A 27,484-nucleotide genomic window follows, 5' to 3' on the forward strand; every position below is an offset into this window, starting at 1 on the left:
AGGATTAGCCTTAGGTAGAGCTCACAGATGTCCTGTACTTTATCTACCATTAAAAGCAATTGAGTTCAGCAATTTGCGAAAACCAGGACCCTTTTGTCAGTGCCCTTTCGGGTCTGCCATTCACTTTTCAGTTCCAGCCTAGGATAAAATTAGCTTGTACTGACCCCTCTAGAAAACCTGGAGTCTAGCCATAGAGCTAGGATGGGAGCTTTCTGGATACCTCTTCCATGCAGGCTACAAAGAACCTGTCAGTGAGCAGTCTGACCCAGTGTTTGCCAACATTTTAATATTATCCATACCAAAGAAGAAAGTCTAATGTTACAAATTAGTTTGGGTAGTGAGTGGGGCTTGTAAGGAAGCCTTTGGGATGAAGAGCCTGGAGTACTGAAACAATGGAGCATTCTCTAGGGCCAGCCCACACAGAGTAGAAACACTCTGCCCCTTCTTGGATCTGGGGACACCTTGGTACCTAATACTTATAAACCCGGATGACTGACTGTAAGAGCAATGACTCATCTTGTTTACCACTGAGAACGGTTTTTACCATGGACTTGTTCGATATGCTCTTACAGAAAGGACAAGCTGAAGGTTGGAAAAGTGTCATAGCCTCTGCTTCCAAGGTTGGCTCTTGATTTCTTCGCTGACCTTCTGGCTGCTTTTCTACGCAGACCCCTGACATTGCTAAACAAGACCAACACAAGTGGGACTAAGCAACATTTATAACAGAATTTATTATTTCATTCTAACCAAAAATACCTAGATATGCATTATGTAAGTATTGGACTTCAGGCATGGCTAAATCCCAATAACAGCTACTCCCATCGCTAATTCATCTCTGTTCTCAAAAAGGGTCCCAAACATACTTCTGGGTTAACAGTATTAGCAGGGAACATGTGTATCTTAATATCCTGTGATTTAGGGGGAGCACCAATGCTGGAGCACACCAGCTATGATTGGCCTCACTTGAGCTAGGTGCTCATCCCTAAATCCATGTTCACAACCCCCCAAAATGAAGAAACAGATGGTCCCCAAAGAAAAAACAGAGCACTATTCCAAGATGACAGGGCAGGAGAATGTGAGCAGCCAACAGAGCAGGTATCTTCCCTAATGCTCTCCCAGTTTTTGTCTGGGTGGCTTCTACACCTGGATGAGCCCTGCCTTTCTGGCATTCCCTCTTGAGCTACCCAAGGCATCTGCAATATTCTTTCCCAGTAGAGTCTTCCCCAGTACCCTATCTCACCACGCCTGCCTTTCAAACCAAGACAGAATCCTTCATAGCACCAACCATTCTGTCTACTTAGGGAAAGAGCCCCAAATGAGCCCTCATTCTCCTGGTCCCAGTCCAGTTCCAGGGCTCCAGTTCCTACCTAAATCTCTTCCTGCTTTTGCTCCTTGTTTTCACTCAGCCCAACTGACCAGCACCTCTTCCCTTTAGACACTTTTGCACAAACTTCCCAATCCAATCTACTGGATTTCTGTCCTGCCCTCTTTCCTCATCACTTAAAATTAACTCTCCCTTGAGTATCTAGCCAGAGTCTTATTTGCATATAATAACAGAGTAGTGATTAAACATATTTCATGTAATATTATGTGGTACTTTATAGTTTGTATCTCATTTGTTCTTCTCATTAATCCTGAGAAGTAGGCAATGACCCCATTTGCAAAATGGAAAGGGAAAAAAAGGAATACTCAGAGAGTTAAGTGCAGCAGACAGAGCCAAAGGACAGGCATAGCAAGCATCCTAGTGTACAGGGCCTGAGCACACAGCCTCTTAGATGCCTAACAGAGAAGCCAGGCTTCCCTAGTGGTTCTCAGACAGAGGCATTGTTGCTGGCTGTGGAAAATATGGTAATGTTTGAAGGCATTTTTTACTATCTCAGGTTGGACTTGTGCCAGTTTCCTAGCATGTAACAGGTTAAAGTCAGAGATACTGCTGAACAGCCTATGATGGGAAGAACACCATGCCCCCAACCATGCACACAAGAATTAGTCAGCCCCAAATGTCAAAATATCTATGGAGAACTCAGGTTCTTCACATCCTTCCTCTACCATCAAAGCAGACAGGACAGTACCATGGTTTCTTCATAGTCAGAGGAAGCCTGATTCACAGTTTAATAGGACAGATACCCGTCCTGCCAACATGTCTAGTTTGCACATGCCACGGATGCCCACACTTTGGCCTGTGTTTCAAGTTCCTCAGTGGACTCATTGAGCCAAATTCTCCCACTGGCTTGTTGGTACTCAAAGGGTTGAGGTCAAAGGATGAGAAGGAAAGGAAAGGTGAATGAGGGTGAGCTCCTTTATACTGTATGCGAAGTTCAAATACAGACAGTGAGTAAGGGATCAAACAAGTGGAGGGACAAGAAGGGAAAGTGACAGGATGGTGGGAACAAACGAGAGCAGAATTAACCTACAATGGACCTGGATGGATGAGGGCATACTAGGTTAACTGGGCAGGTGCACTAGGTCTCCCCCTATCTCTGTGATTTTCCAAGAGTGTGATGTTAGTGTGTATCTAATTAAATCATTAACATTATTTACACATTCTTGCAGCCCACATGTGGGTTCAGCATCATCTGTAGAGGTTCAGCACTGTCTCCCAACCTCTCAATAAGAGCAGAGCATCAGCCATGATTAATTCTGATGGGTTGGGAGTGGATGGGCAATGGGGATAGATTCCTGAGGGGATAGGAAGCCCAAGAAAAAGCATGTACCCAAGGAGAATATCCAGTATGTAGGCCTCTTCATTCACTGAGGGTGACAGAGAAGGGAGCTTTCCAACAGACACAGAGTAAGGGACTAGCCCACTAGCCCAAGCTCTTCTTGGATCCTTCCCCAGTCAGCCGCTTCTCTGAGGATATATTCTCCAAGAGGCCAAAATATTCAAGATGTGGAAATGGGAGCTGGCATGCAAGCCCAGCTCTGCCACCTTTTCAGTGGCCCAGAAAACACATCTTCTATCTATACAGTGGGCCAGTTCATAGAAAGAATGATACATGGATTTGGGCATCAGAGGATGTAACTAGAAAGGAAAAGACTTGAGGTAAATATCACCACAAGAAAAATAGCCCAGAAGACATCTATTTGACTAAGTCAGAAACATGGTCAAAAGAAAGAGCTCATAGAGTCCTGGGGACCTTATATGTAGGGATTTTGTACATACTTGAAAATTAGCATCAAGGTGTATGAACTGCAGGATGTTGGACATAAAGTCTTATGCCATCAGAGTCTGGGGTGAGGGAAGTGATGCTTCTGCCTTGATCTTCCCCCATTTTTCTTGGAGTTATCTGAGTATGTCCAGTTAAAGAAGAATGAGATATGCGAGATGCCAAGTGTCCACTGATGCTAAAAACACAGTCTTCAAAGCAATCAGTCTCTTGTAGTTCAGACTAGGGTTCATGGTACCCTTATTTATAACAGTACTATGTCCATTCAGGGAAGTCCTGATTCACATTTTTTTCCACTTTTACTTATTAATTCATTCAGGTATTTAGTGTTCAGGTCACTTTCATATGAAAACACATACACACAGAGGCTGCAGAACCACTCTCTGGAGGCTACTTTCACCTGCCACTTTGTGGGATCTTGAGATCAAAGCCAGGCCTAAACTCAAGTGCCTACAGCTGATGAGCTGTTTCTAGGTGAGCAATGGTTCATTGTCCAGAAAACTACCTATGCATGTTAATCAGTGGTTGGCCAATTGTTGCAACCTCAACGCTTTGGGGCTAAGTGCTCTGGTCAAGAGAGAGAGTGGGGTTGCAGGGGCAGGAGACGTGAAGAATGGAGACAAGACAGGGTATGATTAAGTCTCAAGTCTCATACCAAGTCTTTTTCTTTTTTTTTTTCTGATCAAGTCTCAAGTCTCTAGTCTCAAGTCTCCTTTATTGAGTCTCTTTTATCAAGTCTCTTCATCAAGTCTCATACCAAGTCTCGTTTATTGAAGGAAATTCTGAGGTATTTATACCACGTGCCTTGTATTTTTGCCACGTGCCTTGTAGGTGCATGGATACCACGTGCCTTGCAGGTGTTGATATGACGTAAGCCTTACAGGCGTTTATAGCGTGGATAGCACGTGGACTGTGTGCCTTGCAGGCTTGGATACCACGTGCGCCTTACAGGCATATATGGCCTGGATAGCACGTGGACAGCACATGAACTGCATGCCTTGCAGGCATGGCTACCACATGCACCTTGCAGCTGGGGGCAGTAAACAGCAACACAAAATATGTGGGATATCAGAGTGTGCTTCAGCTGTTGTAGGCCATTGAAAACCAAATCTCTTATCAGGTTCCAGATGGCTGCAAAGATAATCTAGCCGCTTTCTGCTAAAAGTCGGCTCCCAACAGCCAATGATCTTCAACATCCCTTAACTAACTGTGAGTGTGTATAGTGGACACACTGAATGAGCCCTCAGGCTACCCAAATGTTCTACATTTTGTTCATCAAATGAGGGTGTGATGGATATGTCCTACCATTGCTGTGGAGACTGCGTGAATGCATGGAGCACCCCAGACAGACCTCGACACGGTAAGCCTCAGGAAACACTGCCTTCTCTCCACCTCATCCCACTATGCACCAAGAATTGCTGACCCCTGACCCTTGTCCAGATGTCAGGTGAAGACCCAAGAACAGATTGAGGTAAGGATAGCCCCCTCTGAAGCTGGGTTACCAGCAAGCATACCTCTGACACCAGACCCTGTCATAGACTCTCTTCAAATTCAGTCTGCATCCAGGCTCCCCAGGCCTTCCTCCATCCTCTCTTCCTTTTGCTTCTTCGTTGGTCTCCACCACAGGGTCTTCATAAGCTTATACTTGTGTCTCTGTCCTTTCTCTCAGTCATTTAACCTCTGTCAAAAAAAAAAAAAAAATCCCCGTATCAGTAGGAAGGAAATATGGAAGCTGACTCTTTTGTCATTGGGTGCTTTCTGGCAGCTCAGGATCCTCATCCTTGCCTTTCACAGCACTGAAACTCATTGAAATTTTCCCTCTGTGTACCAATTGTCTCAGAAGCTTTACCCAGTGACTACTATGTGCACAGAAAACCATCCTCATTTATGTAACAAAGCCATTTTCTGAGCATCGTGGCCACTTGGCTAGCCAGCCAAACATAAAATCCTGCTGCCACTTTTTAGGTAAACACACACACACACACACACACACACACACACACACACCATCTACTAAATCTCAAGACTCAAAAGAAGTCATCAATTTTTCTTCTATGGATGCTGCAGCAGGATTTCCCATGAAACACCAAATGGAAGGCATCAATGGAGGGGATCCAGTTAGAGATAGAGACCCCAGCCCCACTACTGTGACAGCCAGTTAAGGGCCTTTTCCCCAGTTGCAGAGAGGTGACAAGAGTCTGCCCAGAGACCCCAGACCTTTGGCCCTTGTAAGATGGATTGAACGGAGTAAAGTGCCAGTACACAGAGTCACTTTAACACGCCTCCCTCACTGAATTCTGCTCTTTTTTTTTTCATACTTGCTCTTTTATAATACTAATTTCTCATTTGAGTTAAAAATTATCTCACTGGAGAGGTGGTGATTAAATCTGATAATTAGAAGAAATACCAATTAAGTTAGGCCCTCCGTGCAGAAGGCAGGCCTCAGTCACATGGTGTTTGAGGTGATGGCTGAGCCAGGGTTGCCTGCTTCTTCCCTGCTGTTCATGCTCTTGGTGCTGAGCCAGAGAGTCCTTTTCTCAGCTGCAACAGTCCCTGTGTTCCACTCCTTCATTAGTAGGATGCTGTCGTCCAGAACCTTTCCCTATGTGGCTGGCTTCTACAACCTAACCCTTAAGTCCCTGGTCTCTTTAGGGTGTGGTAGCAAACACTTGTAACCCTACCATGGCGAAGAGAGGCAGAAGAATCTCCTGAGTTTGAGATCATCCTGGACTAGGCAACAACAACTTATCTTAAAACAAACAAACAAACAAATAAACACAAAGCAAAATCAAACATTAACAACAACTGGCATATTCATGCTTGTAATCCTAAACTTGGAAGACAGAGACAGGATAGTGGCTGAGTTTTAGAGGTCAGCCTAGACTACATAGTGAGTTTCAGGCTACCTGGGCCTAAAGCGAGGCCCTTTGTAAACTCCCTATACCAAAACAAAACCGAATTCTCCTGTTCTACAAAGCAAAGCTCTGCTGTTTCCCGATTTACCAGTAGCCTACTAGCTAGGGTGTTGCTATATTAAATGAGCTACTATTTTACCTAACACTCCCCGACTGCCCCCCCACACACACTCCCCCACTTCCTCAACTCCACTTGTGCACAGAACTTTCAGTGAACAGATAGTTCATTAGTAGTCTCAGGTAAGATGGGGACAACATGACCCAGTACTGTATAAGCTGGAGATATCAGTTACCTCATCTGAAGCCATGGTTCAGAAGCACCTGGCCTGCCTGTGTGTCAGAATCATTTGGGAAACATGATCTCAAGGCAGAAGTTTGGAAGAAGTAGAGTCAACGTGCCTGCATTCAGAAGCCAGCCATTACTGTCATCAAAATGTTCATTCTTAAACAAACTATTACTGACTGAGGACCTCAGCACTCTGGTGAAGGTGACCTGCTGTTCTGAGCTCCCTAGTTTATGGTTCACTGAGAGATAAGCCTTCTAGAACAAAACAAAAGCAAAAGTTACAAACAAACAGGTAAGGAACTGGCAAGGTGCTGACTGGCCTCCAGCAGACTTCTCACCGTCTAACTCTGATCCAAATCCCAGGATCAATCAAACGCAAATCTCAGAACAAACCCATTCTGTCTGTCCTCATCTATTTTACACACACACACACACACACACACACACACACACACACACACACACACACTGAGTAAAGAACCTTGGAGTCAGCGTGGCTCCAGCTATGCAACTTTTGGGCAGTTGCCTTTCCACTCAGCCTTTCTCTTTGCTCTCTCCTTCCCCTGCTCTGTCTATGGAGCCAGTAAACTGAGCTGTATCACTGGCTGTATCTTTTAGCTTGAAGGCCAAATGACAGTGTGTTCTGCAGGGTCCAGGAGAACTATATACTCTCTCCATGTCACAAACCTGGGAAGAAGGAAAGAAAGAGAGGCTGGCCCATGCCTCAGGTCCTGGCTGGCTATAGTATGTACCGTTGTCTCTTCTTTCCCTTTCCTGTGCCATTTGCAAGAATGTTGCAAAGAGGAGCCCGACTCCGGTGATATGCTCTCAGAATCTCTCTTGTGATGGCAGCACCTCGTGTCCTAGGCATGCCATGATCTGATTAAGTGACGTGAAGACAGATGCTGAACAGGTTTCTGACATGGGCCAGCCACCATGTCATCCCTGAGAACTAAGTGGGTGTGTTAGCTCATATGTTCTGAGATTACACTCTCTCCATCCACTTCATTTTTAAAGCATCAGGGGACTGATTTATCTATGAAATGTGTAATAGTTGTGTTGTTTTGGCTGAAGGCCAGACTTAAATCAGTTAGAAGCTATGGGAAAGAAGTATCAATTGTTAAGGCCATCTGTGTATGGAGGATTCCCAAAGAGAATTCTCAGAGTTTCTCTTTTATACATGGCCCATACCCCTACTCATCCATTGCTCATGCACCCATCCATAAGTTCAGCCACTGATGCAAAATAAAAAAAAAAAAATCTTTTGGCTTTGTAGGAGCTCTTTACTTCCTTTGAACCTGAATTCTAATCACCAAAAATTTTCTTAATGATCTGGTGGGGTGATGAGTCTTCAGTTTAGTTTAATGCCAGCCCAGTGTTCTCTTACTCAGTAAGTGTGCCTGTTACTTTCTTGTCATTGTTATCAGTCACAGAAAGGGAGTGAGTTACAGAGAAGTAGAAGATGCTGCCAGTTGCTCTCAGTCAGCCGAGCAGACCTGTAGACCTGGGGAGCTGGAAATGGTTGAGGCCACACCTCTCCTTTGGCAGCAACACATAGCAGCTTCCTCAAGACATGGGATTAACACCCAGAGAAGAAGCTTCTCTTAAAAGAGGGTAAGGAATGCTTCAATGCCAGGGCCCACCTTGGAGCAGCACATATCTAGAATCTGAAGCATCATTGAGTTGAGAAAGAGCAGGGGGCTTAGAGAAGCTCATGAGGCCATCACAGCTGCCCACATGCACATTCCAGTATAGGGCAAGCACCAGGCAGAGGGGCATCCCTGGAAGTGTGATGGTGCTCCCTCTTACAGATTTCCCCAGCCCATCTGGAGGACTTCTGTGTACATTAAACCAACACATAGACACAAACATTTGCTGTGTGTTCACTCTCAACCATGTCCTCCTGAGTTCCCTCACCACAAGGTGGCTGGTAGGCTCTAAAAATCTCTGCCTTAACTGAACAGTTCACAGCTACTTAGCCATCTAGAATAGGCTACAGATATAAACACTTAGACTCATCCACACTCAGCATTGACAGGGAGCAATAGCTTACATTCAGCCAGTGGCGTGTGAGGCCTCAGTAGAGACTGTTGAGGCTCTTCCAGGAAGTCCCTTTCGCTAAGGGACTCTGATCTGATGCTATACGCATGCTCTTTTCCATTTCTTTCATCTGTCTTATACCATCAAAGGTTGAATTCTGAAGTCACAAGGAAGTCCTTCCCAACATATTGCAGGTATCAGCAGAGGCAGCTTGGAAAGGCAGTCTTGTTGAGCCCAAGAATTGTAAGAAAGACTTTGCAGCTCTAAAACTCCAGGGAACTTCACACTGTAGTCTCTGTCAACAGAACTAGCCACCTGCAGTAATACTATGTCCAGCTATGTGCTTACATACAGCAGCCCCTAGAGGAAGGGGTCTTGTAACACTAGCCAATAATATTGAGAATGACAAATGCAAAACACAGAAGTGAAGTAACCTGCTCCTTGTTCCATGATAGTATTGATTGTCCTTCCCTAGCCTAGGACTTATTTCATAACACATTTTCGGGGTGTGTTTATAAGGGCGACCCTCCTCTTGTATGTAGCAAATATATTGTCATAAAGAAAGTGCTCTGCATATTCCAATAAAGAAATCATTGATCATGGACAACTCTTTAAATTAATTCAAATAAAATCAAATTAAAAATTCATTTCCTGAGTTATACCAGCCATGTTTGGGGTGATCAGTCATGTGGTGAGTGAAGGGAACTTTCATCACCTGAGAAGGCTTATGGAATATGTTAAAGTATACAGAGAAACCAGGAGGAAAAAATGGAAATACTTTCAGGTAAGCTGTGTGCCAGGAATTGTATGTCCTGACATACATGAGTGCCTTTAGTCTTCAGTAGGGCTGGCCTGAGGGTGTTTCCTTGGGTCCAGCCTTAGAGAAGAAGCCCCTGTAGGGTTAACCAACTATGATTACACAGCTTGTAAGTGGACTTGGATTTGAGTCTGTTTGACTTCAAAGATCAGGACTTAAGAATTAAAGAACATAGACTACAGCATTGCTATTGAGCCAAGAAAACAGATGCCATCCTCAAGATGGGAAAGACAATTAAAGGGCTCGGAGCTAATTACAGGAATTAACGAGGCTTGCTGCATACTCGAAGAGAAAAGCCCAGGGGTGATGTAATCCCATCTCTAGGAATGGGAGGCTGCTGGGCTGGCAGCATCCTCCATAGGTGCTATAGGCCAAGGGAGAGAAAAGGCATGAAACAAAGCCAGCTCTGGTGTTCAGGAGGCCATGACTCTGAATTGTGGAGAAAAGATGAGGTGGATGACCACACCTTGAGATAACCAGAGAAAAGGAACCTCCCATCACACAACCTGGAAGGCTCCAACGGTGTCAGGGGAATAGAAAAGGGAATTTTGTTCTTTTTGTTGATGGTGGAGTCAGAGAGGGGACAAAGGAAGGAACAATGGATAGACATGGTATGGGACCAGTTGTCCCCTCACCAGGGCTTTATAAGGAAGTAAATAATTCCTTGATACCAAATCACTTTTATCTCAATTGGTTCTTCAGAGTTCCTTCCCTCCTTGGGCCTCAGGAACACAAAAGGAGGCTGCAATGCTTGGAGAGCATCTCTCTGATTCTGCCCATTCACTCTGACATGCAAAGACACAGATGATCCAAAGTAAAAGCAGTCTCTGTCAACCAGGCTCTGGGTCAAGGTCCTGAGGTCACATCTAACTGGGAAAGTTCTGGTGGACCCCCAACCTCCTGAAGCCTTCCTCCAACAGGACAAGAGGTAGCCTTTTGAGGTTGGTTTGGGCACAGAACCATGACTCAAGGATCTCACTGGGGATAAGAGTGGATATGGGGAAGATAATTGGGAGGCTGGATTGCCTTTGATCATCCATTTCAGGTTTTGTTTTATTTCTCCTTCAGAAAGTGCTGCTATTAAAACTCAATTTAATTTCTCAGTATTAGATCTTGAAGAGGCTTAGAGGTCATCTCCTAGCAAGGAATGTCATATTACAGATAAAGAAACAGAATCATAGAGGTAAGATGATTTGCCTATGATAGTTCAGCTGGCCCATGACCAAGCTAGAGCTGGAACCCTGGAACTAACAACATAAAGGTTTTGATTGGAAGTTTTCATGAGAGGGATGTCTTTTGCCTATTATCCAGTGCTGGGAACCTAGTCAGATGACAAAATAAGAGCAGGTTCCTCTTTTTTCATTGAAAAATACAAGCCCTAAACTTGTCAAAGAAGGCTGAAGACAGAGATGGAATGTGGGCTAGGGGTTCTTGGAAAAGTTCAGTTGAGCTACAGAGACAAAGTTCTGACCTTCTTGCTATCACCAGTATTCTGGAGAACATGGTGCCTTTGAGTATCCAAGTCCCCCTTGTTCCCACCTAGCTTCATGGATTTTCTTCCACTGATTTCCTTGTGTTGTTAGCTGGTTTTTCTTTTACTCTTACCAAGTCCAGCCTGAGATGGCCCTCAACAAGCTCTCTAGGGTTTCTTAAACCTTCTTAACCTCCAGAGATGTAATAATGCTTTGTGTGCTGTTGTTGAATGTATCCTGAAAATGAATGTTGACTATGTTAAATTATGATGTTTGTCAACTTTCATCTGTTCTCTGTACCCTATGCTGTTTCATGTAGAATGCAGTAAGATGTAGCCACATCCTGTGCCTGTTGTCTGTATTGTATGTGTCTCTGTATGCTCTGTCAGTGTCTCTGTACCCTTTTGTATGTACAAATATGTTGATGTGTATGCTCCTTGCAGCCTTCTGATGTCTGTCTCTGTGAGTATTTAACCTTGTACTGATGTTCACAATGCAATAAAACAACCAAAATAACACAACACCTTCTGGTGATTTTAAACCCTTGGGAGATGCTCTTTTATTTGGAATGGATGCATGTGTTATTACTAAAAGACAGTGGGTTGGATAAATGACTCTTCAATGACCTGGAAAGGGTCTGTAGGCTCCTTGACCCTCTAGTGGCTATAGGCAGATGAGAACGTGCTCATATATGTGAAAGAAGAGTGATGGCTGCCTCTACAAGCTTGTCAGGTGAAACACTACAATCTAGCATTCTGCATGAAATCCTACAGTGCAAAGCAGAAACAAGGCAGCTAATTAGTAGACTGTGCTCCCTGGTATATATAAAAGCTCCATGGAACCCATTCTTTAATTTAAAAAAGGAGGGGGGGCTTAAACTACTGTGCAAACTTTTGCCCTGAGAACACTCTTTCATCACAGAAAGGACCATCCTTCCTACTCTGCTTTCCCTACTGCATCACAGAAGCCCATTTTACTGACCCATTTACAGGATGCTTCAGATTTTGAGACAGTCCTGTTCTTAAACAATCAATCAATCAAACAAACAAACAAACTCAGCATTGCCATCCTTGGCCAGATAGGTGAAGATCAGAGGAAGGGTAGTGGCTTGTCTCAGGTCACATGGGTAAGCCTAGGCAGAGGAGTGGGGGTTGCAAACAGAAGAATGTGTGGTTATAACCTAACATAGGGGTCTCCCAGCTTCTAGGGATCTAGGAACCTGGGTAAGAGTCTCAGACATATCATGAATAACATGATGGTGAAAGGAGGGAAGAACACACCCACCCTCACATTCTTCATGGAAAAGAGAAAGACCCAAGATCTTGGAGACACTGGAATTTAAAAATTGCTGCTGAATCCAGACATGTTATGCCGCTGGCCCTTACCAGGGTCCAGAAAATGGATATGAGGGAGGCAGCAGTTGCTTCCTAAGGAGTACCCAGGTTCTCATGAGGATGTTCCATAAACATGTTTCTAATGCTGCCACGAAGCTCGTAGGTGCCTCCTCTGGGATTCCTACAACTAGATTTCTAGAGGCTTACATCTCTAGCACTAGTGTGTTCTCAAAATAAAGCCTTTTGTTTAGTACCTAGAAAGATCTAGCTGGAATCTTATTTATTTGAGTTGTTGGGAGATTTTTTCAGAAATTCTGGGCAACTGATTCACTACTTTTTCCTCCAGCATGCAGTTATCTTTCCTCCAGAGAGTAGAATGAAGTATGGTTTACTTCATTCCCACAATTCCAAATTCACACTCAAATTCAATTAGAAAAGTTCTTGCCAGGAATCTCTTTCTTGGGCATGCTTGGGCATGAATACATTGCAAAAGCAGACACCTTCCTGTCTGCTACCCTTGCAAATGCAGAGGGTAGGACTTCCATAGACTTTAGCCCTTTGAGTTATTGTAGGAGGATACTATAATGCCTGTCTGGAATCCTCCCTCCTGTAAATCCTCCTTGTCTGACCACCATACTCATAGTCTACAACACTCTGTAAATGGACTATGAGTCAGACATGGTTTCAAAGCTCTTTCATAACAATGTCACCTCTATAAATTGAGTCCTACGTAAGCTCTAAAGATATTCTATGCACTTAAGCATTATGGTGTGCCTGATTTGTAAGCCAACATGATTGGTGTTCCAAGAGACAAGATCCCGAAAGAGAGGATAGACCCCTGCCTTCCAAAAATCATGCAAAACTCAAATGAAGAAGAAAGCCTCAAGCCTGTTCTTTCATATCACAAAATGACCTATGATAAATGTTGGGACAGCAGTGTAGTTTAAGAATCATAGAGAGCCGAGGGGAAGATGTTTCTTATAGATATGGTGACATGGGAAAGCTTCCTGGAGAGAGTTGAACTGGATTGAGACTTGGAAAGTAGTCAGGCACACTCTAGGATGTCATGACCAAGAACTTCTTAAAGGATGGCATTAGCAAAGACATGTAGTGTGATGAGAAGTGAGAAGAGGTTAGATATTCACAGGCTTTGGATATGATAGAGCTGGAAAGGGATCTTTTATTCCTAATCTATGGCTGTAACATGACAACCTGTAGATCCTAATGAAGATTTCCACAGAAACAGAATATGGTGTGTGTGTGTGTGTGTGTGTGTGTGTGTGTGTGTGAGAGAGAGAGAGAGAGAGAGAGAGAGAGAGAGAGAGAGAGAGATTTTGCAGTGCAAGCTGATATTTGTGAAATTGATGAAAATTAATTTCATAAGTGATACTTAAATGAAGCTACCACTTACTCCCCAGCACACTGACATCTCATTTCCTTTTCTTGTATGACCTTTCTGCATCATCTTCATTTGTCTGTTTCAAGCTTTCTTCATTTCCTCATTTTCTCTCTTCTCCTTCCCTTTCCTTGACTCTCATCCATAATCATTTAGGAAAGATTCTGTAAATCAACAGACTAGTCTATAACACTGGCTCAGAGACTCCGGGCACCACACATAAGTTAGTTAGGATTAGACAAATCCTTTGCACATTTCTTTCTTCTTTGAAAGAAAATGTGTTAGATTTGCTCACTCTAATATCATAAGGGTCCTTAGTTACAACACTATAAGGACTTAAATAGGACTGGGCCCTACATAGTCAAGCCAAGCAGTAGCTCATGGTGTGAGGATGAGGTTGGTGTTGAATTTAGTTGCTCTCTGCAATCGCTGTCAACAATAAGAGGAACACTGACCCAGGAGAATCTTGAATGGCTAGACAAACGTTCATTTTACACCACGCAGTAATGGAACTATGGGATGATAGGATCTCTTTGTCAATGAACTTTAAACTAAAACCAGTCGGGCCTGAGAGAGCATCTTTCTTTTACCTCCACTAGCAGTTCATGGCTTACAAACCAAGGTTCAGCACCGAGGACAGCAACAGCTCCCTAGCGAGAATGACAGGCTGACTTGAGCCAGAGCATGAGGAGAGCAAAGAGATTCTCATGGTGCTCAAACATGGCCAGGTCCAGAGTGAGGCGTTCTAGTCTTCACTGTCAGTCACTAGACAGGAGATTGAATTCACAGGGTTGGGAGAAAATGCTTGAGGTGCCTCAACTTCTGGGTAGTGTTAATCTGGAGCAACCATGTCCCACTAACCCAGGAAAGCTAGTGACTCAGCACCCACACTTGCTGCTACTGTAACTATTAGCAGGTTCCTTCACTGAACACTCAGCTTCTCAAGGTCTCTGAGCTGCCTCCCTAAGAGGGATCAGAATGAAAAGATTAACACACAGCAGCAGCAAAAACAGGAGGGAGGTTGGGCTTGGCCTGGAGGATGCAAAGGGAGCTGGGCAGTGTCCCACTGAGGAGCAAGAGAAAAGTTAATGAGACCATGGCAAGGGTGAGGAGAGCTACTTGGCTTCCTGATGTTCTGTGTTACTATAGGCACTTGTGTACCTTGCCCTGGGTAGAGGGACATTGGTGGGTTTACTGATCGTTCATGCCACAGAAAAGAGCAGATTGAAAGTAAGATTTATCGACAAGTGACAGGAACAATAGATCTGGACTGAATGACAAGAGAGGAGACACAGAGACCAATGGGACTGGGTGGGGGGAGAGCAGGGAATCACACATAACCCATGACTCTGCACCTTAGATTGGCAACAGTGACTTCATAGTATCCCTGTTCCCTGATGGTTTCTCAGCCATGTCCCTCTGCTCCCTCCTCAAATTCTTATTGCCAGCTGTTTCTCAGTATCACAGATGGAATGCTGCTGCTGGGAACCCAGAGGAGGGCAAAGAGCTATAGTCTCTGCCCTTGCTGCAATGGTGTGAGGGTGGGGGTGCTCCTGAGCTGGACAAGGATTTGGGTGGCTACATAGTGTAGTACCCTCACCTAGAAATTGGGTAGACAGTGATAAAAAAAATTTCTATACTCACTGCTGCCCATGTAAATTACACCATAAATCCTGGGGCCCACTGAGGGGGTAAGTAGAGTCCTTGTTCTGCCCAATTCCTGTGCAGAGGTTCATTAGGTGCCCTGTTGTATCTTTTCCTCTGTATTTGACCTGCTGGAAAGAACTCAGGCATTGATGAATGTGGGTCTCCACCCGAGCTTCCTAACTAAGACCCTGGCTTAGACTTGAATAACTTACACCATTCTAAATTGCATGCAAGTCGTGGGAGGTTAGTGTAGACTGATATTAGTGCCTAGCTCAACACATCTCAGCCACTGGCAGGCTCAGTAACTCATGCCACCACTGCAGAAGGTGCTAAGTAATTAGGAACTGAAGGTCTAGATTAGAAGTAGATGTGTGTTCTGAAACTAGGAACTTCCTTCTTCATGTGACAAGCCTTTTTTCTGCATGATATCACATTGTTCTCATCTATTAATTGGGCCCAAGGAGAGCTCCTATCTGATAGAATTGTGATTATGAAACCAGACAGTATATCTACAAGATTGAGACGCGTATCTGGTGCTTGGTGTTTAGCCACTACCATTGTGCTTGGTATTATTAACCCTTAACATGACTTTAAGTTTCAAAGCTGTGTAAATCAAGCAAAGTTATCCTAATACTCATATCTGTGCATAGCCTCTTTCATTAACTGCAGTCAGTGAACCCACGCCACAAGACTCCTGCTTCCCGAGCACACATATATGCAGTGGGAGATAAATAACACTTCTGTGATAGTGGAAACTACAGTCCAAGGACATAGTCACCCACAGTGACAGACAAGGCAAAGACAAAGAGAATAAATACCACAGAGTGGGGCAAGAAGAACAAAAATCAAGATACTCTGACAACTCTAACGCTACTCTTCCAGCTTACTGAGTCAGTAATCTCTCCCCACTGACCCTTGGCTTTCTATGAATGAGTGTGATCCCAACAATTTTCAATATTTGGTGATAACCAAGTATGGTTTCATTCCCCTTATTGTTGCTTTTAACACTTCCTTGATTTCTAAGAACTTTTGGAGACATTTCTATTCAGAACTTAGTTCTTCGAATGAGCCTTTGGTGTCCCCCCCCCCCAAATGACTATATGAGACTTAACACATTAACAAAGGCACCCCTTTCCATCTTTGTGTCTGGAAGGATCACCGCTATAGAAGAATCTATTAGCCTTCCCCTCAGCATCACCCACTGTTCCCTCTTTGCCTTTGCTACCAGGATACGCTGGAAGTTTAGAACAGAGTTATAGCAATCCGGTCACCACACATACATATAGGGTCAGCTCCTCTTTTCAATTCCTAGAGCAAATCTGACTCTTATCTAATATGTATAATTTTATAGCTTTCTGTTTAGCCAAATAAAGCCTATTTGGAAACTTTCCAAACTTGGTAAGTTTAATTTTTAAATCATAACTTTTTTTTATAATTGCATCTATGTAAATGGTAGAACAGCCAAAAACCCTGGAAAGTTGCCAATAAGGACACCCACCATTCAACACTAACCATTTCTTATGTTTCTATGATCACTAATGCAAATAATTTATATAATTAAGCATCACGAACTGGCCCATTAGCTCCTAGATCTGACTTACATCAGTGTGTTGCTTACCTACAAGGGAAGGCCAAGTGACACCTTGGTGTTATGTATTTTATTCAGCTCATCAGCTGTGACTGGACACTGGTTGCTTCTGATTTCCTACAATGACTGATGGTTCTAAGGAGAATTGTCTGAATTAATTCCTTTCTTTCTTCTTTTCTTCCTTCCTTTCTTTCTTCCTTCCTTTCTTCCTTCCTTCCTTCCTTCCTTCCTTCCTTCTTTCCTTCCTTCCTTCTTTCCCTCCCTCATTTCTTCCTTCTTTCCTTCCCTCCCTCACTCCTTCCTTCCTTTCCATCCTTCACTGTTAGTCAAATGACCTGATGAAACAGTCTATGTATTTTAAGGATTTAAAGATTTTAAAGCGCAATCCTGCATTTAATTTCGTACAATTTGAAATGAGTGTGTGATCATACAGTTTGTTTTGCAGGAAGCATTTGCCATTGCTGTGTTCTAAATGCCTATCTCAAACTTCAAAAGCTTTTCAGTCTGAGGGGGAGATGGTATCTTGCTCTTCGGGGCATTTATTTGCCCAGTGAGATGCATTTTTTTCTTCATAACCTTATTGAGAAAGTGTGCCATTGATCCAACAAATATTTATTACCTATCATGTGCCAAACACTCCTATGTTATGTCTTCCTTTCTGAGTCTGTATGGACTAGACAAGGATGTGTCATTTATGAGAACCCTGATGCTTAAGTTCCCTCATCATTAGCCTGTGCTTCATCTCTGGTTCACAGACATGGCCATAAATTCTCTCCCTCAACTCCATGGAGATTGTCATACCTGGGGATTTATTACCAATCTATCTGAGCCTTTTCTTCTCCAACCTCTTCACTGAAGGAATCCAGAAGTTTGGAGACCAGTCTGCTGGGAAAGTACAAGAGGGCTGACCACAGGAGCCCTGCGGGGTGAGATCTGAGTGAACCCCACACCTCAAAGTCAAGCCTAGGCCTGACGTGTCTGGAAACTTGATCTTGTTAGTGTTCCAGATTCGCTTTCACACCGGCTGATTCACAGTGTCTAAACTCACTGGAGGCTTGAGTGTACATTATGCAGAGACTCATTTGTGATGAGGAAAGAAAAAAAAACTGACAGGTAGACCAGGCAATTGTTGAGCTCTCCAGTACAATTTACCCTGCAGGCAAGTTGTAAAACCAGCCAAACATTTTAAGAGGGTTTATGGGTAGGAGAGCAGTGTCAGATTATGGCTTTGTAAGTTTAGTAGCATCATGTTCTGATACCCAGTGCACTGTTCACATCCTCTCACTGGGCAGTGCCTGGTTGGGAATAGCCAGTTGTGCACCGAGCTCTGCAGCTGACACACCAACACCTTCATCTTTACCTGGCCAGCACTGCTGTGACTTAGGTGAGATAACAACCTTGGGCAGAATATCTTCTGGCTTCAATTTGCTGTTCATCATTCTGTTGTTTCAAGATGTTTTGGCCCACACAACCACAGCACAGGCTTAGCTTCATGCATCACGAGGTTTAGATGTTATGTGTCCAATGTGTGCATATTGAGAACTTTCAGGTAATTACATGCTGTGGGACATAAAGGTGTGAGCTTCCGGTGCTGGCTGAGATTGAAAGGCATGTTGGTCAGTCTTAATGTTGGTGAATTAAATCTGAATTATCAGTTCTAATCAAGTCCCCCTTGGGGAATTGCCCTTCATTCACAGTTACTACAGATCTGTACCACAGCAAGGCAGATCTCTCCACACCACCATCCCAAGCCCCTTGGCACGTCTTTGATCAAGCTTAATTTCAGGGGACAGTTTTGTGTAACCTCAGGCTCCTTCACATGGATGACACTCCATCTTAAGTTCATGTTTATGCTTTGTATTCAAGAGCAATTCTCTGTGTAGCAGAAACTTAGAAACTCTAGTGAATTAATAAAGTAGAGAGACTCTCAGTCTTGGTAGGATGGGAGTCAAATTCTAAACAGTCCAGCCTCCCTTCCTTCTAGTGACAATGCCACGAGGCACCTGTATTTTCCTTAAGAGGCCCATGCACACACCACATCCTGCAGTAATTACCTATATATACTGGATTTTTGTTCTACACACACACACACACACACACACACACACACACACACACTGCTTTGAGTGCTGTAGAGGCCAAGAAGGCCTTGCTGCAGGCACAGGTTGCTGAGATGGTGGCAGAGGGAACCCTAAGAGACTCCATAAGAGACTACAGTGGGTGATGGAGTTACCTTGGGCAGCGTGAGGGTTTTCCACCACAGGACATTAAATCCGATAAATCCTCCTACTACTTCATCACTATGTTACCAGGAGAACCCTTAGCAGATGTTCCGAATGACCACTAAGATTTCATTTAGCTCTTGAATTCCCAGCTAGAAGAATTTCCTATCTTAAGCTGGGTTTCTTAGAGTCTGAACCTGAGAGGTGAAACTGGTAAGTGAGTGACCTGGTTCTCATAAGAAGGAAATGGGAGAATAAAGGGCAGGCTGGGAGTAGAAAACTAAGTGGGCATGGTCTTATCTGAGGGCCTTGCTTCTACATAAGATTATACAGACAACCCCAGAGCAGAGCATAAGTAAAAGGTACCATGCCACATAGATATAGCCTTCTCCCACCCTCAATGCTTCCCTAGCCAGGTGCCTTAGATTTTGACCATGACATCTTTCTGAGAGCAGGATAAGAGGGGCTTTGTTGTGTAGATCAGTAATAGAGTCCTTGCTTATTTATCTTGCATAAGGCCAGAGCTCTTTTTTAAGTTCTTGGATATTTGGGTGAGATATGGGAGGTAACTGTGAGTTTAGTGATGATGGAGAGAAACAGAGGGAGACAGAAAGAGAGACTGACAAAGTAGATATGGTCAGGAGGCAAAGGGCTTGAGGAAGGAGGGTATGAGAAAGTCATCATCAGTGTCCTCGACACTTCTGTCAGTAAGGAAATCCTGAGAGGTAAGCCTCTTTCCCACCAATTTCCTCCTGATGCAGAAACTTCTGCTCTGGCTGGAGCTAGAATCCTCCCCCTTTCTCACAAGCCTCACATAATCTTTAGGAGTCCCTGTTTCAATGTCATCCACAACAAAGCACCAATTGAGCGAGGGCAGTGAAGTACCACAGATTCTCCCCAAACACACACTGGAGGAAGAATTGTTTTTTGTAAGCACTATGACATCATCCTACTCATTAACGTGAAATTTCTTATAAACGACACCACTTCTGCAGTGTTCCACACTGATCACAGGGAGTCATTCTATACACTGAAGGCTGCCATTTCCTCAAGCACTGGGCTGTCTCAAAGGTGAAGCCTCTGCTCTCCTGGAAGGCCATGGTCATGGGACATCTCTTCTGATAAAGCATTGGTAGCAGATGCCAAAATGACTCCTTATAACAATACATCAGAGTCCAATTCCAGAGTGCAGAACTTGGGTGGAAAACACTAGATTTCAATTCCCATTCTGCTGAGCACCCATCAAGGACTCCTTGACAACTCACCTCCTTCACTCTGTCTCCTTCAGCCCCGCTGAGATCATTGTCCGGGACAGAACAGAGATTAGATTTCAAATGAACACAGCAGCCCCTGATTACAACAAGGCACAAAATCAGCAATGTGCTAAATCCAGCATGATGTCGTCTCCCTGCACATTCAAAGAGAGACAAATGAGTTAGGAAGGAGGCTGAGGAAGGCTACTGTCCCCGGCTATAGAGGGTCTCAGCAATGATGCCTAACGGGATCTTGGTATCATGTTCCTCCAAACCTTCAGACACGTTGGTAGATTCCATGTGTTAACACTTGTTACAGCCAGGGGTCATGTAGCTTCAGTACTCTCTGGAATAGGAATCATGTCAAAATTTGCCATGAGACTTGAAGTCTTTGAGATTGGGAAAGCAGGTACCAAGGATAGGAGTCTAGAAGCTAGAAAGGGGACTGGCTGGGAGTGAGTAGAGGCAGTTTTTTGTTTCATGATTTTGTGGATCACAAGATTGCTCATTATATGTAGGGGAGGATGGCCTTGTCGGGCATAGGTGGGAGAGGAGATCCTTGGTCCCATGAAGGCTAGATGCTGAGTGTGGGGGAACCCGAGGGTGGGGAAGTGGGAGTAGGGGGTAGGTAGGGGCACATCCTCATAGAAGCAGGAGGAGGGGGGATGGGATAAAGGGTTCCTGGGCGGGGGTGGGGGTGGGTATGGGGTAAGGGGATAACATCTGAAATGTAAATAAAATATCCAATAAAAAGAAAGAAAGAAAAAGATTGCTTGTGTCCAGGGGATCGTCCAGGAAAGCAGAAGACTGCTCCTGGAGCCACAGCCAAGTACAATAGCTTCTGTCTACACTTTCCAATCTATAGTACTGGCCTACACTCCATCATGGCCACCTTTTCTGCAGACAGTTCACTGCCTTAGTGGCTTTAGCATGCAGCTGTATGGATGCTCAGGATAGCATGGGGAAGGCACAGGGTTCCAAAATGGCCTCTGGCTTCCCTTTGAAGCCCTCTCCTGTAGTATGTAGAGAGAAGTTTAGCTCAGCCCTAGGCTTGCATTTCCCACAGGCCACTGCTCAGGCACTGCATTGTTTGCTTTATCTAGGCCCACCTTTCACCTTTCACCTTTCACTAACCCTGTGTGTCCTTGAAGGTCTTGTACAAGTTTTTCTGTTTGCTTGCTTTCTGTATTAATCTATCTATCTATCTATCTATCTATCTATCTATCTATCTATCTATCTATCTTGATATAGAATCTCACTTTGTCACCCAGGCTAATCTCAGTCTGCCACCCAGGCTAGCTTGGAACTCCTGATCCTCCCTAGTGCTGGGATTACAGTTATGCACATCTGGCTTGGTGCCAACAGTTAATCAAGGCATTTCTCCCAGGCCTATGAGGGGTCTTTCTTAAGTGAATTCTTGTTAATTCTCAGTCTTATTTGTGTATCAAGAGGAACAGGGCTGGAGGTCCCTGTTTTGATCATATATTCGGGTGTGGTGGTGGTGGTGGTGGTGGTGGTGGTGGTGGTGGTGGTGTGGTGGTGGTGTGGTGGTGGTGGTGGCAGCAGTGGTTCTTAGTAATGACTGTGAAGGAGACAGACAGACAGACAGACAGACAGACAGACAGACAGTGAGCAGAGAGAGGAACAACCAGAGGAAGAAACAATGATGTGGCAGAGGCAGCACTGGGGCAGGGAACAAGTACTGGCTCTGCAGAAAAGAGGAGGGTGGCATGGCCAGAAAAACGGATCCATTGACAGCTTTGGCAGGGGTAAAAGGAAGAGTCCATCTAATCACTTCAACTTTCTCTGAAGTGTGATGCAAGTTCCTTGGCTGGGGTTGATGGAGGAGAGGAGATGAGAAAAGGGGAGAAGAGGAGAGAGGAGGTGTGGAAAGAGACTGAGGTGGTGTGAGCACAGACTTCGGTTCCAGATTTCCTAGTCCCAGATGCCATGCCATGGTTCATTAATTATGTGTGCCAGCATGTACCTGAGCTTCTTTTTAAACCTCACTTTCTTCTATGCAGAACAGATTCATGGACTGCTTGAGGACTGCTAGGCACAGTGTCTAGAAGCATGCTGGCATCGAGTGACATTAACTGTCACTGTTCTAGATGGTAAAAAAATATGGACTCATAATTGACTCGATTGAAAAAGAAAAAAATGATCTAATGCAGAGTCTTGCTGAACTTTTTACATGTGGGGCAGGAAACACACACACACACACCCTGCAATTTGCACTGGCTCATTTCACTTGAAATTTATGATTACAGATCTCAAATTGGGGCTTTGATGCCCTTGGGAATCCTTCCACTCCCCTCTGACCAGTTGACTTTCCTACTCTAGTCCAGTCAGTTTCCACCACGAGGCACGTAGGCTCACCTGGGGAGCTGCCCTCTTGTTTGTTTTATATTGGCAAATGATAGTTGTGGGTGTTTTGTGCAGTACAAAGTGATGCTGAGTTCTTTCTTAATATGATGTGAAATGATTAAATCAAGCTAATTAACATATCCATCACCCCAAATGCTTGATTGTTTTTGTGATGAGACTATTTGAAACTTTCCTCTCTTGGTGATACTGGGATACACAGTACTCGGTTGTCAGCTTTATTAACCATGCTATATAATCAATTTTAAAAAGGAGCAATGTTATTGTTCCTATCTAAGGATTTGCAAGCTTTAAGTCCCGCTCCAGGTCTGAGTGACTCCCTTTCTATTCCTTACACCGTGTGTTCAACGGTTTTCGGATGTCACACCGAGTGAACACAGTGTTCATCTTCCCCTCCTTCTCAACCCATGTAACACATGGCAGTCAAACAGGAGAGTTTCAAAATTACAGTGCCCGGGCCTCACCCAACAGCAATTAAATCATGATTGAAATGTGGTAGAGGTAGCAGCTGTCAGAATACCATGAACATTCTGCTTTGAGGGATAAGGAACAGCCAAATCAGAAATCACCCTGTAGCACACCACCCCATTCTTTCTTTCCACACCTCCTCTCTCCTCTTCTCCCCTTTTCTCATCTCCTCTCCTCCATCAACCCCAGCCAAGGAACTTTCATCACACTTCAGAGAAAGCTGAAGTGATTAGATGGGCTCTTCCTTTTATCCCTGTCAAAGCTGTCAATGGACCCATTTTTCTGACTACGACATCCTCCTCTCTTCTGCAGAGCCAGTACTTTGTCCCCTGCCCCAGTGCTGCCTCCCTCACATCACTGTTTCTTCCTCTACTTGTTCCTCTCTCTGCTCAGTGGATTTATGTCTTTTTCCCTTGCAGCCATTACTAAAAACATACAGCTTGGGGACCAACAGCAAAGACAAGACTGTACATTGCCTTCAGCTCTTGCCAGGAAGAGCTGCTGGCCTGGTCACCAAAAATAACTGCAGCACTTTTCACAGTAGCCAAGGAGTGAAAGCAAATGTTGTCCATGGGTGCATCAATAGGGGAAAAAAGCAAGCGTGATACAGTCTTGCAAGGGGTATAGAACTGAACACATCAAAATCTATGGATGAATGCTCAAGCATCTTTCATAAAATGGTGCCATGTTTTCCCAGCACCTGTGAAATCCTCTCATAGCCCTTAAATCACTGCTAGGTCATAGACGACGCCCACGACATTTGTGCTATCCAGTAGTGCTATGTTGCTGGAAGAACAATAACAAAAGTGTGTATGTTTAGTATAGATGTGAACATTTTCCAGATATCTTGGTCTATGATTGGTTGAGTTGTGGGTATAGGAACTATGGGTGCATAGTGCCCTCTGTGTATTATTTCATCTTCAAGATAAATGAGATTGTGACATACACTTCAATAGGAATAAATCTTTAGGGCTTTTATTAAGATAGGCCAGCCATGAAACAAATATGTGATTCTATTTATATGATCTACAGTAAAAACAAATATTAACAGTAAAATCCATAGGTTGGAAGTCAGAGGCTCAGGATGGAGAGGGTATGTGCAGTCAGCCTTTATCAGGCCAGACTCCTAGAGTGAGACCACTCTGGAGCTGGATGGTGAGGATGTCTGGGCAGCATCAGAAATGCACATGCTGCTTGGAGTGCCCAGTCAGAAGCAGTAATGACCCTCATTTTGATCCTGTATTTTGCCACAATTAAAAAATTTTAAACTAATAGTAAGCATTGTAAACTTATTTCAGGTCTCTGCCTGAAACTCACCTTCATTTCTCAGCCCCCAACCTTCCTTTCTGGCTTCTGCTTCCCTTATTCTGGCAAACTTCCAGCCAAGGTCACCTTGACACCCATGCTTAAAACCCAACAAACTGCTCCTTTCTCTTCCCCCCATAATCCTCTCCCTGAAACCTGCTGTTGACTCTTCCAGTATTCTTGCCTCCATCCTCCACTTTCCATTACTCCAAACACTTCCATCTCTAACTCTTTCCACCCCATTGCATCTGGTCCACGGGTTAGATATTGGTTCTTTGAGCATCTAGGTCCTTTGAACTCTCTCAGACCTCTCTGCTTCTCTCACCCTGCACTGCAATGTCCTCACTCAGAGCAACTCATCAACTCTCACAGTTTTAATGCAATCCACACATTTATGACTTATGAAGCTGCATCTCCAGCCCTAGTTTTTTTCTCTGAAAATCTTCTGCCTCCTTGACCTCACCATTCAGGTGTTTCAAAAGCATCTCACATTTAACGTGTTCCAAATACAACCTCTGACTTTACATTCCAGTCTCAAACTATATCCAGCATTCTCCCCTAGCTCAGCAAAAGGGAAATTGTTCAACTGTTCAGACAGCATGTCTTCTGTCTCTCAGTTCCTTATAATACCCATATTTACAGTTCCATGTCCTCACTTTTCATATATATCTTATGCATATGCATTTGCCTTCAGCCTTGAATGATGCCTTCAAGATGCCTTGAATCTGCCTCCCTGTGCTCTTTCTACCTTGTTGGTCCATTTGCATCTTCCTTCTGCTGTTTCCATGGTCTCCTTACTGGCCCAGCATCCTAAGTGTTTCTCCTCCTTCTCTCCCTTGCCAGCAGCCACATAAGCACTCTACCTCCATAGGTATTCAATGTTACTTCTGTACTCATCTCAGCTTAGCTTTGCTCTATCCCCCGACTCTGCACATGTAGGTCTCTCTCTCTCTCTCTCTCTCTCTCTCTCTCTTCCACTTTTTTCTTCCTCAGCCTATGTCAATACTGCTTAGCTGGATCATCATTCTCTAGACCTCTTCATGATGTCATTTCCCCAAGAATTCATCCTTGATCACTGGAGTAGATACTACATTCTGTTATCATCCATTCCTCATGTCTGACGTTGACTTGGCCTTTACCACTAAAGCAATTCTTCACATGTTAGTTACAAACTTATTACCTGTGTCTTCCTATAAACTCTGGATGAGGTACATACCTGAGTCACATCTTCTTCGCTCAGTAATGTATTTCTAGAAACATTCTGACAGTGTCTGCCTAGGACATGGTACCCTCAATAAATTCTTGTTTGACAGATTGAGGTAATATCACCATGAAACACAATGTCTTTGACTTAAAGTTTGTGTTTATATTGAGATTAAAAATGGTCATGTTCAAGCAGCTTATAACCCCCGATTTCCCACATTTTGTTAACTAATAAAAATTAATTAAACTAAATAATATCAAGATTCATTAACCAATAGATTTTATTTGTCTTCTGAAAGGGTTTTGGGCTAATATTTAATGTTTATTTTGTACTTACAGAAAGAAGGTTGTATAAGAATTTGACATCATTTAAAATAATTAATATTATCAATTTATCTTTATTTTTAGCATCTTTTGGACCTGAGACTTTCAATCAACCTAACTTCAGTTATGCTTCTAGGACCACTTCCAGTCAGTGGTTAAATGTTTTAGAAACTCTTTTTTGCAGTTGCTGCCTATCTTACTTAGCTATTGCTGCAATGAAACATCATTACCAAAGGCACACTAGGGAGGAAAGAGTTTATTTGGTTTACACTTCTACATCCTAGTTCATCATTGAAGGAAGTCAGGACAGGAACTCAAACAGGACAGAAACCTGGAGGTAGGAGCTAATGCAGAAACTGTAAAAGGGTGATGCTTATTGTCTTGCTTTCTCTGGCTTGCTTGGCTTGCTTTCTTATGAAACTCAGGACCACCAGTTCAGGAATGGTCTCACCCACAATAGGCTTGCCTTCCCAGATCATTTGTTAATTAAGAATGTGCCCTATAGGCTGCCCTACAGCCCCATCTTACAGAAGTATTTCTTAATGGCAGTTCCCTCCTCTCTGATGACTTCAGCTTTTGTCAAGTTGACATAAAACTACCCTGGATGCTGCCTTTCAGTTAGCAGCTATGCAGTGGCTAACTGGTCCTCAGCCTTGCTCTCGTGACTTATCCTTAGTGAGACAACCCATGCTGCATGTGCAAGTACATGGAAGTTTTACATTGGGAGAAAAAAACCCTTCTAACGGGGATCTCTTATTATGACATTATATTTCAGATTACATTCTTATTATGTGCTATTGTTCCCTGGTCCAGTGATGCATTTTCAAGCAGGATTTCTTTCTACTGGGTTGGGTGCCTTAATACTTACATGCAGGCTTCAGAAAATCCTCTACCCTGTAGAGTTTCCAGATAAGCCTTGAGCTCACAGGCAGCCTCAGGGTTGCTGCCTTCAGAGCTTTTCTGCCAAAGCAACTTGTATTCGTTGCTTGCAACATAATTTTTTTTAAAGATTAAAAAAAATCACTCAAGCCCAATTTCCTGGCAGGCGTCTCATCTGCAGACTTAGCTGAACACTCCATGGGCCCTAAAAAGACCCATCGCTGGGTTTTCTAGGAACCACCAGCAAAGCCTGTCAGCAATCAGATAAGGAGCATGTGACAGGCATATTCTTGAGCTGAGCAAGGAAGTTGCTCAAGTCTTCAACTCAAAAGAAACAAAAGGGAGAAAAGCCCACTCTGCCTGCTGGATTCTCGGCTGCTGCTCAAGGTTGCAGCTTCTCTTGTTTGTATTCTGAGCAATTCATTCTTCCTGGTGTCTGTGGGTGGAGTAGACTCTGCAAAGGAAATCTGCCAAAACACTGGAAAGTGTGCTTGAATGAAAGTGCTGAAATATCACTGCAGACACAGGCAGGTGCCTCTCTCAAGAGCCAGAGAGGAGCATGCTTGACAGAGAAGAAACTCACATTGGCCCAATCATTGGGATTGGGATCAAGGGATCAAGCTTGTAGCTTGTGTTGTCAGGGGAATTTGGCATCAATCTCTAGTGAGTCTGGCTAACCGTGGTAACTTATTTATGTGTGCCTGTGTGCCTGCTTGTTTTGTGCTCTTTTCCAACGTGCTTGGGTTTACCTCCTTTACGATCGGTTCTTTCCTGGATAGTGTT

At 43.9% G+C, this 27,484-nt stretch overlaps 1 protein-coding gene and 1 long non-coding RNA gene across 3 annotated transcripts in view; one reads left to right on the top strand and one right to left on the bottom strand.

Moving 5' to 3' along the window:
- The window catches only part of LOC143442531 (uncharacterized), a 37,109-nt gene extending 32,123 nt beyond the window's left edge, over window positions 1–4,986 (bottom strand). The window contains exon 1 of the long non-coding RNA XR_013110768.1: window positions 4,682–4,986. This is a non-coding gene — a long non-coding RNA (uncharacterized LOC143442531). The remainder of the gene's footprint in view (window positions 1–4,681) is intronic.
- The window catches only part of Shisa6 (shisa family member 6), a 304,751-nt gene that overhangs the window by 243,776 nt on the left and 33,491 nt on the right, over window positions 1–27,484 (top strand). The window lies entirely within an intron of this gene.

The sequence above is a fragment of the Arvicanthis niloticus genome, chromosome 6 (genome assembly GCF_011762505.2).
Source record: "Arvicanthis niloticus isolate mArvNil1 chromosome 6, mArvNil1.pat.X, whole genome shotgun sequence".
Classification (NCBI taxonomy): domain Eukaryota; kingdom Metazoa; phylum Chordata; class Mammalia; order Rodentia; family Muridae; genus Arvicanthis; species Arvicanthis niloticus.